The following is a 13,797-nucleotide window of genomic DNA, read 5'->3' as shown; positions in this document are numbered from 1 at the left end:
GGAGAGAGGCAACCCGGACTCCTTGGTTATTGTCCTTTACCTTATCCCTGCATACAGGCAGAAACTGAAACTTTCTAAACCTGTGGTGAAAACATCAAAGCAGAGAAGCAGGGAAGCAGTGGAGGAGCTGTGTGAATGCTTGGATTGCAAACCACGGTTTACAGCTAAACTCAGACAGTTGCTCCTGGAGAAGGCTTTTAAGAGTGGAGACAGACACAAGCTCAAACTGGGTAAATACTCATTTGGCAAGGAGGTGAGGGAGGCCAAACAACAGTACTCAAAGACAATAGAACAACAGTTCTCAAACAACGACTCCTCATCAGTCTGGAAAGGGCTACAGGATATTACAAATTACCAGGCCAAATACCCTCACCCTATGAATAATCTACGGCTGGCCAACAACCTGAATGGGTTTTAATGTAGATTCGACAGTTAAGCAGCACCCCAAGCGCTACAACCAAACCCCCACCCCCCTCCCCCAGCTCTCCAGTGTGAATACTCCTCACTCACATGAACCAGACAGCTCTTCCCCTCCTGACTATCTGTCTCTCTCTCTACCTGTGAGAGTGAGGTAAACAGGCTGTTCAAGAGACTGAATCCCCCCAAGGCATCTGGACCTGACTCTGTCTCTCCCTCTACACTGAAGCACTGCACAGACCAGCTGTCTCTGTTATTCACAGACATATACAACACCTCATTAGAAGAATGCATGCTTTAAAGCATCCCGAGAAAAGTGCCCAAAAAGCCAAGAATCACAGGCCTTAATGACAACAGACCCGTCTCCCTGACCTTTGTGGTAATGAAGACCTTTGAACGCCTCATGCTAACCTACCTCAAGACCATCACCAACCCTGCTCTAGACCCACTACAGTTTGCCTACAGCGCCAACTGGTCTGTAGATGATGCTGTCAGTATGGCACTGCACTGTATATTGGAGCAAACCCGTGCCCTCCAATTTGATATGTATCCATCAACACTCAAAATCCGTTTCACGCCCTGTCAAAACTTCAAAATTAGCTTTACTAAATGTTAGGTCACTAAGAAACAAATTATTTTTAGTTAATGATCTTATTGTTAATTTTAAACTTGATGTCATGTTTTAATGGAAACTTGGTTAGATGAAAATAGCAATGCAACACTTATTGAAGCATGTCCTCCAAATTACAACTTCTATCAGTCAGTTAGACAGGGCAGATGAGGGGGTGGAATAGCTGCTTTCTACTCAGATCAGTTTAACTGTACAAAGGTTGACCTAGGAGAGTTTTCGTCTTTTGAATATCTGGCCTTTGTCCTCAAGGCTGAAGCTCCAGTACTTATTTTAACACTCTATCGGCCACCTAGGCAACTATCATTTTTTCTCCCAGAATTCTCTGAATTGGCATCACCTATTATCACCAGATATGATAGAACAATTTTGAATGGTGATCTAAACATTCACATAAATAATATGTCTGATTCGAAGGCTATGGAATTCATCAACCTACTGAATCCTGCCCCTGTCTCTGACATTGTAAGTTCCCCCGTCCCTCCAACTCTTTATGCAACTATCAGGGCTAGTATTGCTTCAGGTGCTGGTGATCTCAATAATCAACCTTGTAAAAGGCAAACATCCATGAGGGCATTTAGTAGTATTTGTGTTGCAGAACTTTATAAGTTTGTAATAGAGAGTAAATCTTCCACCTGCTCTCTTGACCCTGTCCCTACTACTACATTTTTTAAGGTTTTCAATAGTGTTTCAAACTCTGCTCTGAAAATCATTAACACATCACTTGAGACTGGGGGATTTTCCTGATGCTTTTAAAACCGCTGTTGTGAAACCGCTGTTGAAGAAATCACATTTGGACTGTGGGGTCCTAAGTAACTACAGGCCCATATCAAACCTTCCTTTTTTAACCCTTGTGTGGTGTTCGTGTTTTTGTTATTCACCCAATGTTCGCGGGTCTGGTGGACCCACAACATTATTGGGTTTTTAAAACAATACAGCCATAAAAATTTATGTAAAAATAGGGTCAATCTCATCCTCTTCTTCCAACTCACTGTCAGACAATGTCAGAATTTACAGAGACATGATCCTCATATTTGGAAAATTCTTCATCTTCCAAAGTGGAAGATGCTCCACACTAGCTTCTCTCTCTGCAACCATGATTTCTAAGAGCAGAGATTATTTTTGCCATACTGATCGATTGTGGTACGGAGCCACATACACACAAAGCTATTTATCTGTTGTGTGTCTCCCCCAATTTGCACCTGGCTGGGGTAGAGTGTGGGAAAATACTGAATGTTTACAGTGTTTAAAAATAACATTGTGCAGGTTCCCGCAACATTTTTTGTAGTTTCACACACTACAGAGGGTAAGGAGTGCAGGAAAAGTGGGAGCAGAAAGCTTCTTGGTGCTATGTTGAAACAGCAGGCCCAAGACAGAGTGAAGGCACACAGCAAACCCTTTTGTTTCATTTTTACTTGTTTTCACCGACACACACACTTTTTCCACACTTTTATTACCCTCGGGTCCAGTGGACCCGAACCCCACGTATGTAATATAAATGTGTAGGGGGGTGCACAGTGTGCACTCAATGCAAATGTGTTCTTTTACACGTTCTTCACAGAAAATCAACCAAGGCCAATGAGTCTGAAAAAATATTTTTCTTTTAGTGGCTAAACATTGAAATCGGGTCCCACAGACCTGACTAATTAACAACTTTTTAAACAAAGACAACATTCTGGAGAAGTTTCAGTCAGGTTTCAGAGCCACAGCACAGAAACTGCTCTCACCAAAATAGTCAATGATTTGACACTCAGCACTAATGCCAACATTTGACACCATCGACCACAATATTCTCATAGATCGTCACAAGGACTGGGTTGGTCTCCCTGAATGTGTCCTAAACTGGTTCAGAACTTTTTCATCTGTCTTGGAAATCATGTATCAGAGAAACATGATCTACCTTCTGGTGTTGCACAAGGAAACTGTCTTGGTCCCCTGTTTTTCTCACTGTACACTTCCACTAGGTGATATTATCATAGAACATAATGTCAATTTCCATAGCTATGCTGATGATACACAACTATACATTTCTATAGAGCCAAATCATGCAGCTGCCTTAAGCTTCCTCACTACTTTTCTATTGGCTATCAATGATTGGATGAGTACAAATTTCTTAAAACTAAATGAAGATAAGACAGAAATCCTTTTGGTCAGCCCCCGAAGCCAAAAGGGAACAAGTCTCTACAAGACTTGGGAACCTGAATCCCTCAATCAAATCAGAAGTAACAAGCCTGGGTTTTATCTTAGATTCTGATCTAAGTTTTAAATATATAAACAAGGTGACCAGAACAGCATTCTTTCAACTTAGAAATATTGCCAAGGTGTGGCCCTTCATGACCCAGAAAGATGCCGAAAAGCTAACTTGCGCGTTTGTTACAAGTAGACTGGACTACTGCAACGCCCTTTTTACCAGCCTCCCTAAAAAGTCTATTGAGAGGCTTCAGCATATCCAGGACTCTGCAGCTAGACTTTTGACAAAAACAAAGAAGCGAGAGCATCACTCTGGTTTTAGCTGCATTGCACTGGCTCCCAGTGTCCTTTAGAATTTATTTTAAAGTTCTTTTACTTGTATGCAAAGCTCTTAATGGCTTAGGACCGGCCTACATTACAGAATCCCTGCTGTTCTACATTTCATCAAGAGCCCTCAGGTGTTCTACTGCTGTTTTTTTAGAAAGACAAAACCCCACCCCAGATTGGGGATGCAGCCTTTTACTGTGGAACACCCTGCCAAAGAATATTAGAGAGGTGGGCTCTGTAAGCATTTTCAAATGACTGCTGAAAACGTATCTTTTCAGCTTAGCTTTTAATTAGCCTTCATTTTAACTGTTTAAATTGTGTTCTTTTATCTTTCTAGTTTACTTGATTTGATTCTTTTATTGTTTTATCTCATCTGAAGATTTACTTTTTATTGGTGTTTTTTTCATTATTGACTAAGCGCTATGTGTTATTTGCTGATGTTCTGAAGTGTAAACTTGGGCAACACTTTCAATTGCAATCATTTTTTGTAGGTTTAAATTGCTGGGGTCAATTTGACCCCAAACATAAAAGATGTCTGTTAATTTTAACATAAAGGACGGTTAATTAAAATTATGCTATCATGTTGCAGATACAAAAACAAATACTTCACAAGGTAGCACACTTTGTTTTCCTACTTGATTTCTGAATGGCAATATCTAGTTAATCACTTCCAGTGAAACAAAACTGCCCAAGGCTTTGAAAGCACCTTGAACCACCGTTACACTTCAACTTTCTGCCAGGTCCAAATTACATCTTTGCTGAAGACAGAAATCATTGCAACACTGGTTGACTGTTTCCCATCAGCTTGCCTATTTAGTTTATTTTAAGTCTTTTCGTCCAACTCTGCTGGACCTTATGCTTGAAAGCGAGAGTCATGTCACATCCATGAACAGCCATTCTCATATATATTTTATTCAATACTCACCCAAACTCAGTTTATCCACCTTTTCATTTGCAGAATATAGTTAACCCACCTTTTTTTTAAGGTTGAGATATACCTTACTGACAGCAGCATCAAACTTCAGATATGGTTCAGCAAAGTCCTATCCAGTGGAGCCTGAGCTGATCCAGGTACACTCCCATTGCCACTGAAAGGGTTTGACAATTACCCACAATTCTGAGACCAACCACGGGGTGGCACTTAATTCTCATTTTATCTCGTTTCATTTGCATTGAAGCATCCATACAGCTCACTGCAACCCATAACCCCTCTGCCATTGACAAAAATACATGTTAACAATTCAGATTGACCCCCCACTCCCAGATCAACTTTTCTTTTGGAACCAAAGTGAAAGTGTATCTGCTGATACACATTTCCCGTCCCGTGACCCCCGAAATATCCCGAGAAAAAATCCCATGATCCGAGTTCCGAGGGTTTTATAATGCTATAGCGCCAATAAATTGGCCTACATTTTATGTTTCAAAGCCTAGTCACTCGTTATGTCAAGGGTGACAAAAATTTCCAAAAGGGGAAAAATATGAGACATTAAACATACATTAAACACTAAAATCACATCTAAAAGACGTCTATCAACGTCAATATCTATATATTAAATAATTGGCTAGATGACCTCCAGTTGGTGATCATAAAGCAAACAAACACCAATAACAACAATCAATCATACTGTCAGAAAAAGAATTGCTTTTATTACTTATTTGCCATAAAGACTAATTAAATGAATCTTTAATTAATATTTAAACAAAATCTTCAAATAAAACGATTTAGCTGGGTTTCACATCCCATATCATAGTTGGTAACAATGTAACAGTAGTCTGGCCTATCCTCCAGACTGGATTTTCTTCTAGCCCTTCAAAAGCAGTGATGCGAGTAAAATACCATACAGTAGGAAGGGAAGGGTATTTCCCATGTCCCAGGCATGGTGTTTTGTACACAGAATATGCTAGAAATTGGCTAAACGGCATTTTGTAAGGAGATCGAAGCCCGCCGTGAAGCAGTTGGGCTTTTCTGGGGCTTTACTGGTGCTTTACTGGGGCTCTGCTGGAGGAGGAGCGGGGGACTGCGGCGGTACTGGAGCCGGCTGCGCTGGAAACCAGTGAGCTCATTCTGGCTGCATGGGGAGGAGGGCGGGGCTCCCAGCAGCATCACCCACCATCACTGCTTCATTGTACGGGCTGCTGATGCTGAGGTCCTAGCGGAGGAAAAAAAAAACATGCCATGGACACGGTTCTACACAGATTAGACCTGCATACATGGTGGCAATCGATTCCAAGGTAAGGCGATGCACGGGTTTTGTAACTGCTGGTTGTCGTGAGTGCTTTTTAATGTCGTCCGAACTGGGAGAACTGGGACTAGCGGGCCTGTTGGTTTGTGTCAGGTTGATCATCTCAGCGAGCGACATATTGTAGCACTGATTCGTGTTTCCTTTTCATTTCACCGCCGCTTTATTCAAACGCGTGAGGATGGCAACACTGAAACAATAGAAGCTGTCATCGTGTAAGATGATGTGAAGACAGAAAAGAGGTTTTCCACGGGCGTGTAGCATCGGCTAGCCTGCATGTCGGAAGTGGGAGATCTTGGCCTGTGCGCGTAACAAGCCCTTCAAAGATGACGAGGGTATTGCTTGTGTCCGCTCAGGGATTTTTTTATTATTATTGCGAGGGCCATTTTAAAAGATGGATGCACACGATGCGTTGACAGCAACTGTCTCTGTGTTGCTGTGACCTGTAGCCTTTCTAGTAAGCTTCCAGGTGTTGATGCATGTGCCTCGGGGAAAGACAGATGCGCATTGGCTTCTATATGGGATCATGTAATTACGCCTTTGTGGGATACAGGATGTTCACGCTTCACTGCTGGGCAAGGCCACTCTTCAATGCAGTGACAGGACACAACATGTTATTAGACATATTTTGAAAATGCTTTTTTGTAAGCCATATTGATGCCACAGTAAGCTGCTAGCCCACATTGCTGGTACAGGGCCTCCAGACTGAGCCACGGTATCCACAGCCTACATCTGCCCCGGGGTGTTACACTGGCCCAGTTAACACACTCCATCCCTTCTGGGAAGGCATTTGTCATAGTATTGTTTTAGGGTCAGCTCAGCTGTAGTGACAAATGAACAGTTTCTAGATTTAATGCCAAAAACGGGAGCCATTCCAGACCACAACCCACACCAGAGGAGCAAAATGTCTCTTCACGAAGCCCAGAATGCCAAGAGAGAATCAATAAAGTAATAGGTGGAATAAAGTTTGATAAAATCCACATAGAAGTGAGCAGGAACGTGTAGTGCTCATTGTCACAATAATAATGGAGTAACCTTCTCTGTAGATGCAGCCAGGCAGTATGATTCATCTACGGCCTTAATTGTTCTGCCTTTTGGTTAGAAGTGTCACACTGATGATAGGTCTACTGTACAGTGTCAGCCAGGATATTGATACAATTGTCCATTGATCAGTTTTGGAGGATTGACTAAAGACTGGTCTTTAAGTGATTGGCCTGCTGTGATACTCATATCCAAGTGTGAGAAGGTGAAAATAGGATATTCATTTAGCTACATTCTTTATCTAGTGGCCACTAAGCATTGTGTTACATTCCATTCCATCTATCATCCATCTATTGAGCACAGGAGCATTCTACCATCAATGAACAGTTCCATCTATTTGTTCACATACTACATTAAGCACTAAACTAGCTCTCAGTCATACTGCACAGCAACTTACTGCATTAGAAAAGACAATTAATGAAGGTTAGAACTTTTTGAATTTGAAAAATACTGTATATTGATGAATCAACATAAAGTTGGGATTGGACAGTCTTGTTATTTAAACTCTGTTGATCCATATCAGCACAAAAAATCCCAACCAGAACATTCCTACAGGCTTGGTATTGATAAAGGTTAATGGATGCTACTGTACTATTATTATGGATTGTGATTATATGTACTTGTATAAAATAATAGTATTTTCAGCTATCATTCTGTTAAACTCTGAATTGGGCCTCTATATAATTGCTCACCTTGGATTATGGCACAAGCGATATTAACATAATATCCTGTGTATTGATAAATGCTTTCAAAACATTATGTAATAATTTAAATCACATATAAGCAGTGCAGTAGATATGAATCTGGACCATATTGAGTCACTTTTTGGCCTTATTTGCAGCATCCAGTACAGCTGTTCTCATACACTGGATGGTATTTTGACCTCAGGCTGATGGATTAGAAGTGATTTTTTTTGGCCGGAACTAAGAAGCAGACAAACATAATCCAAAAACAAGTAGGAGAGTGGTTCTTCACCCCAGCTCATATAATGACACTTTGGACAAGCTAACGTCACCACCACATCCCAGGCTGATTAAACTTGAGTTGTTCTTTGGCGTTGGTCTGACTAATTGTTTGCCTAGCTGCTTGATTGCATAACCTGGATTAGAAAATCAGAAAAAGAGTCCAGAAACCTACGATTTTGTTTACTGTAAAGAAAACAACAACAACAACATAGATTAAGCAAACAGTGCCTGCTGGGTGAGCAGCAGTAACGAACACATGGACGTCAAATCAGTGATGGGACCGGTCTGTCTTGTCTAGCTCTGGTATTAGCGAACGATTGGATTCCTGCCCCACATGTGGATGGGCAAAATGGTAAGCTCTCGCTCTATTTTTGTTTTGTTGTTTTTTGTAATTTATATCGGAGAAGCTGAATTCCAGGGGTGATGCAGAAAGGGAAAATATACTGCCAAACGCTAATTCTGGGGTTCAAGCTCATATGGGAATGGTATGCTCATATAAGATTTTGACACTCACAGCAAATGTCATAGTAATAGGGTTATCTGTCCACTGAGATTGTGACAGGTACTAAATACAAGCATCCATATTAACTAGACTAAACATGCAAGTTGCTACCATTTGACCCTACTTGGATAAATTTGCATGAAATATTATATGCATGCATCATGTAGAGTTTCTGGCAGGTATCATTGCGTAAACCCTCTCTGACTTATAAATTGTTATGTGACAGCCCATGCTCACATGCACAGATCACAACCAGATATACATTAAGAGATACCCAGCTCTTGGGCAGGTAGGCCAAAGTTCTTCTTCATCCAAATCATTGCTTTTAAGCACTTTGCCACCTTTATTTGTTGACATTAAAATTACTCTACACTGACTGACTCATAGTCTTTGATAAACATAAGTTTCATGATGATTGGAGTGTGTCCAGTATTAAGGGCTTGTGTACTTGTGTGCTTGGCTTTGACCTTGTAAGCAAAATATAGCAACTGTGACATACTTATGTTTTTTAAATCATAACAATGGCCATTTTTTACTATAGTTTCCTATAATTTTCCACCATCAATTGTGACCAAAATCTTGTCAGTTGCTTAACTATAGAGTTACTTGTGGCTTGCTTAGCTGGGTGCGCAGCTCTCCAATACAGTCCTGTACGGCCAATGGAAACTTGCAGAGTTCCCGAATGCATGCATTAACATGAAACGGTGAACAGAACTTCTCTCAAGATGTAAAAGTTTATAGCCTGATATTTAGCGTTCTGATAGACGACTCAGGAGTCGTTTTCTTTGCGTGGAATTGAGTGGGGGTGAATGAGCCTGAGAGGTATGGCAAAAAATGATTTTTAAAATATTGTTAATCGTGGTGCATTAGGGTTAGGGTTAATTTAATATTCAATATATCGCAATGCGAAAATGTGCCAATACGTATCGTGGGGCAGAAAAATTTATCGCAATATTAGCTACATTTTAGTCAGCTGTAGCAATCACAATGACATTTTTAAATTGTTGTTTACATTCTAGCAAGCCAATCCCATTGCTAGAAAGATTTGTGGCTAAATAAACATAATTCTGCACACTCAGAGTTTGTTGTTATTGAACTTTTATTTATTACATCGTATCGTAGTTGTATCGAATCATGAACCCCATATCGCATATAGAATCATATTGTACCATCCCTATGGTGTATGCATGTAAAGACAGTCAGAATGAACATTAAATGGATGGGAAACATCAAAGAAAATGAGAAAAAGAATCCGATCACACTGAAAAGGTGCTTTAAACCCATCAACCACCACTCATGTCTAGCTAGCTTTTACCATAAGTACTCAGTGCCATCAGTCAGAGCCACAGTTTCCACTCAGTCCAGTGGATTGGTAATCGGACCCTGCAGGCAACAGAATACTGTATTTGTGTTTCTGTTGGCATGTCAGTAGAATCTGTCTGGAGAATCCGGCAGCAGCAACAACACGCAAATTTGATGTCCATGGAGTCGAAAGTGGGTCATGGTGCCAGTGTGCTTCATGTTGTAGTATTCAATGCAGCATACACACACACAAGCACACGGATACACCAACACTGAGATACACCCAGACACAGTGCAGCAGACAGAGACAGCCAGAAACACACACACACACACACACACACACACACACACACCCACACACACACAGTCTGAGCAGAGATAAGAAATGGGCCATTCTGCTCACTGGAGTCTCCCTGACTGCCTTATCCCTCTTCTTGCAGCCTGTTTAGCTCCTGCCTCTGTAATCTTCACTGCTCTTTCTGTTGAAACATTGGGAGCCAAAAATTCTTGCACCTTCTTCTGGTGGGTGCAGTGTACACTAGCCAAAGACCATAACTATCACGAGCTATAAAATGTCCATGGTGCAATGTTAAATGGTAGGTTTATTAGCAAGCTAAGTGATTGCTTTTTTTTTTTTTTTACCATCGCCAAAGAAGCAGTTCAGATGAGCGATTGTCACTGACATGTTTTAGGATTGGGTTTAGGGTTAGTTTTAGGGTTAAAATGGGGTTCAGGACGGCTTAAATCAGGGTTAGGATTACATAGTCACTTCCAGCAAATAGGCAAGTGCGAATTTGTTGAACATCTACTTTTTGTCACCTGACAGTTGAGTGTCAACATTGGACGATCCAAATAAAGTGATACCTAAGTGCCTTGCTCAATAGCACCTTAAAAGTGGTTGGAGAGAGTGTTTACTGGTTTACTTTCTCTGCCCTTATTTTCCAGCCAGTCCAGACTGCTGCTGCTGCTGCAACAATTATATAAAATAATTTCAATGAAATGACAAGTGTGCCACCTTGGCCATGGAGCCCTACATTGGATATCCAACATGAACTGAGACGTTTGTCAAAATGTAGTTATAAAAGATGAAAATAATACAGTCCACCACTGTTGTGTGCATTGTAGAGATGATGATGAAGGTGAGGGGTTCAAACTCAGAGTTGAACAGTCATAAAATAGAATCATATAATCCCAATAGTTAGAAAATAACACCTGAGTAAAGGTCTCTAAAACTCTCTGTTCAGGCACTTAAATCCTTTCTGAAAAGCTTCCAGAAGTTAATGAATGTAAGGGTTGGTGAGATGTTCTGTTGGAGGGTCAATTTAAGGATAATTCAAAGCAGGCAGGCAGTATGATCGGCGCATGATCTGCTTGACCTGAAGCCTGCCTGCTAGTTCTTAGAGGAATAAACTGCTTTTTTCAAGATCGACTCTCCCTGGCGTGGCAGCAGCGTAATTCCACTGAAGTTGTTTCAGTCTCTAAGGTTTCTTGGGAGTCTTTATTAATGTCCTTCAGCTGTGTCGGATGGTGCCATTTCCTCTTGTCCGAGAAGCTTTTGGATGGCCGAACCGTCTGCTTTGATAGCTCCCAGGAGTCTTCTGTCAGGTACTGCTGCTCTTACATTTTTCTTCTTTTATATCCTTTCTTATTTCTTGGTTCCTGAGTTCGTCGATGTTGACTTGCAAGAGGTGTTATGGGGGAGAGATGCTAGCTGGCCTGTTGGTGTTGTTGTAGCTCTATTGAGTGGCTCTAAAGTGTTCAACCTATCGCTGCAGCTAATCTTCCTGCTTAGTATTATAGCAGTTTTTCTTTGATTGATATATACATATATACTGTATATACATGAGGTCAGTTAAAATGATTGCATTTTGTTATTGAAATTGACAAAATGTTTTCAAACATTTTCTAGTTGCAGCTGCAGGTTTCAGGGTCATGTGTGCTTCATGTGTTACAGCACTGGTGTTGAGGTCTGTGAGGTTAAGAGGTGGAAAGTACAATGAGCCTGCTGTGTCACTCAGGGGCAATTAAGGTTGAAATAGCTAATTTCTGGGCCAGTTAAATAATTCAGTGATCGGCTACGTGAACTCACTTGCTTTGGGTAAACCCTGTCTTTAAAACAAGAGAAATCTGCTACTGTAACTCCCTGTGTTTAATTATTAAAGCCACTCGACACGCACAGTCTGTCAGGCTGAAGGAGGGGATGCTGAGTAAGGACGAGCCTTGGACTCTCCTGGGAGAGAAAATAAAGGAGACAGGGAGGGTTAAGATTTCTGCAATGGTGTTATAGAAGTATTTAAATGAAAGGAAATGAAATAAGTAGTTAAAATGTAAAGCTAAATTGATTCGCTTGTTTTCACCTTCAGTACTACTGAGAGAGGAATAGAAGGGTTAGTCTGAATCCTGCACACTGTCTGTACTTCGGTACTTCGGTCACCGATGACTGAAACGTTGTACAGACAGTGTGCGGGATTCTATTCCTCTCTCAGTATCTGCCTTTTTGGTTGTGGTCCTACGCACCTGTCATCTAAAGACCTTTAGGTGTGCAAAAATGTATTTTTTCTTGACTTTCAGTACTACTGACATCACTTCTGGCTGTTGAGAAGGCGAGCACTGAGGGAAAGTGACATCCTGCGACCCCACCTACAGTACCTCTGTAAAACACTTTGTTTTTTAAAGCACTATATAAATACATTTGAACTTGAACTATAAGGAGATTTAATTTCCAAAATTCCTTCTTGGGGAAAAAAAACAAAACTAAACTAAAATTCATTATTTCATTTTGCATAAACACAGAAATGACACTCTCTCGGTGTTATCCTTTTGTCAGCCAAGGAGTTACATGACCTACTATCCTTCAAAAGTGCCATGACTGTTTTTTTAAACTTTATGCTATCACTGGGAGATATCTCACTTTGTTAGGTGGGTATGGTAAATTAAACATTAAAAAAAAGGTTTCAGTTGCAGTTGCAGTCGACTGTTTACATGACGCTACGACTGCTCTCTGACATTAAAACAGAATGAGAAACGCTGACATATTAAACCGCCTGAATCTCAGCAACAAAGTGACAACACTCTGAAACTGTTAGATGACATTTCAGTAGGCTTGTATTGAGTGTTTTCCGAACCCTACCCCTAATCCTAAAATCAGTTAACGGTTGCCATGGGGCAGTGAAAGTGCAGCCACTATGATACAGTCATAAATAGAAATGTCAATTAAAACAGGCTGGAGAATTGAGGCTACATCCGGTGCATGGCCCAGTAGTGTCCGTGATGTCTGTCTGCGGCTGAGTTTTATTCATAGGACTAGCCAGGGGATTATTTCCCAACACAGTCTGAAAATGGAATATGACAGTAATCAGATTGACATGGACACAGAGCAAATTCATATTGAGTCTACCCCAAGTTCAGAGCGGTGTCTGGCTGCTGTGGATGGTTTGTAGGTTAATACAGCATTAGCAGTAAGTTGGGTGGCGTTGTACAGTGGCGGTGTCGATACAGTAACTGGACCTGGATGTAGTTCGGATAAGGTGAATCATCTTTACCACTGTAATAAATGCTAATGTTGTCTCATTTTTGGTGTTTTAATCTGTGTGGACTATTTTTGTCCCTTGTTAGCCAAATTAGTGTGTTTTTTTTTCCACAATTAACAACCATTAAAGCTATATTCCAGAAGAGAACTTGAATTACAGAAATAATTTCAAGAATCGTACACAAAGCTATAATTACAGCTGACCTGATCAGACCATCTTGACAAGTAATTATCGGCAACTTTTTCATATAAATAAATGTCCGTTTTGCAACTCACTTTTGCCAATTGATACCATACAATAGTAATTGAACCTATACCCAGTTCATGGACAGTGAATGCCCCCTTAATATTTTCCAAGCTAATTACGCCATTTTGTCTAAATATTGGGCAGGCTCCTTGTTTGAAATCCGCAGATTAGTCTCAGCTGGCAGCAGGCTGAACTGGCAGGAAAGAGACTGTGTTGCTAAATGTTTGCAGTGAACAAAACCAAAATAACATTTGCTCTTAGAAAAGATTAATGAACAGTCTTGTTTTTTTTACTTCATCTTTTATTTTTGGCAAGTGACTATTCATTCTGTGTAGCCTTTGTGATTGTGGGAGTTTTCCCTTGCTTCCAGTGGGGGTGGGAGTGTGTCGTTTTAATAGATCGTTTTCAT

The sequence above is a fragment of the Centroberyx affinis genome, unplaced genomic scaffold (assembly GCF_046629955.1).
Source record: "Centroberyx affinis isolate AG114_WGS23_722 - 3 ecotype Tasmania unplaced genomic scaffold, CSIRO-AGI_Caff_v1 ptg000941l_1, whole genome shotgun sequence".
NCBI lineage: Eukaryota > Metazoa > Chordata > Actinopteri > Beryciformes > Berycidae > Centroberyx > Centroberyx affinis.
The sequence above is the reverse complement of the archived record's forward strand: the minus strand, read 5'-3'. Positions refer to the sequence as shown.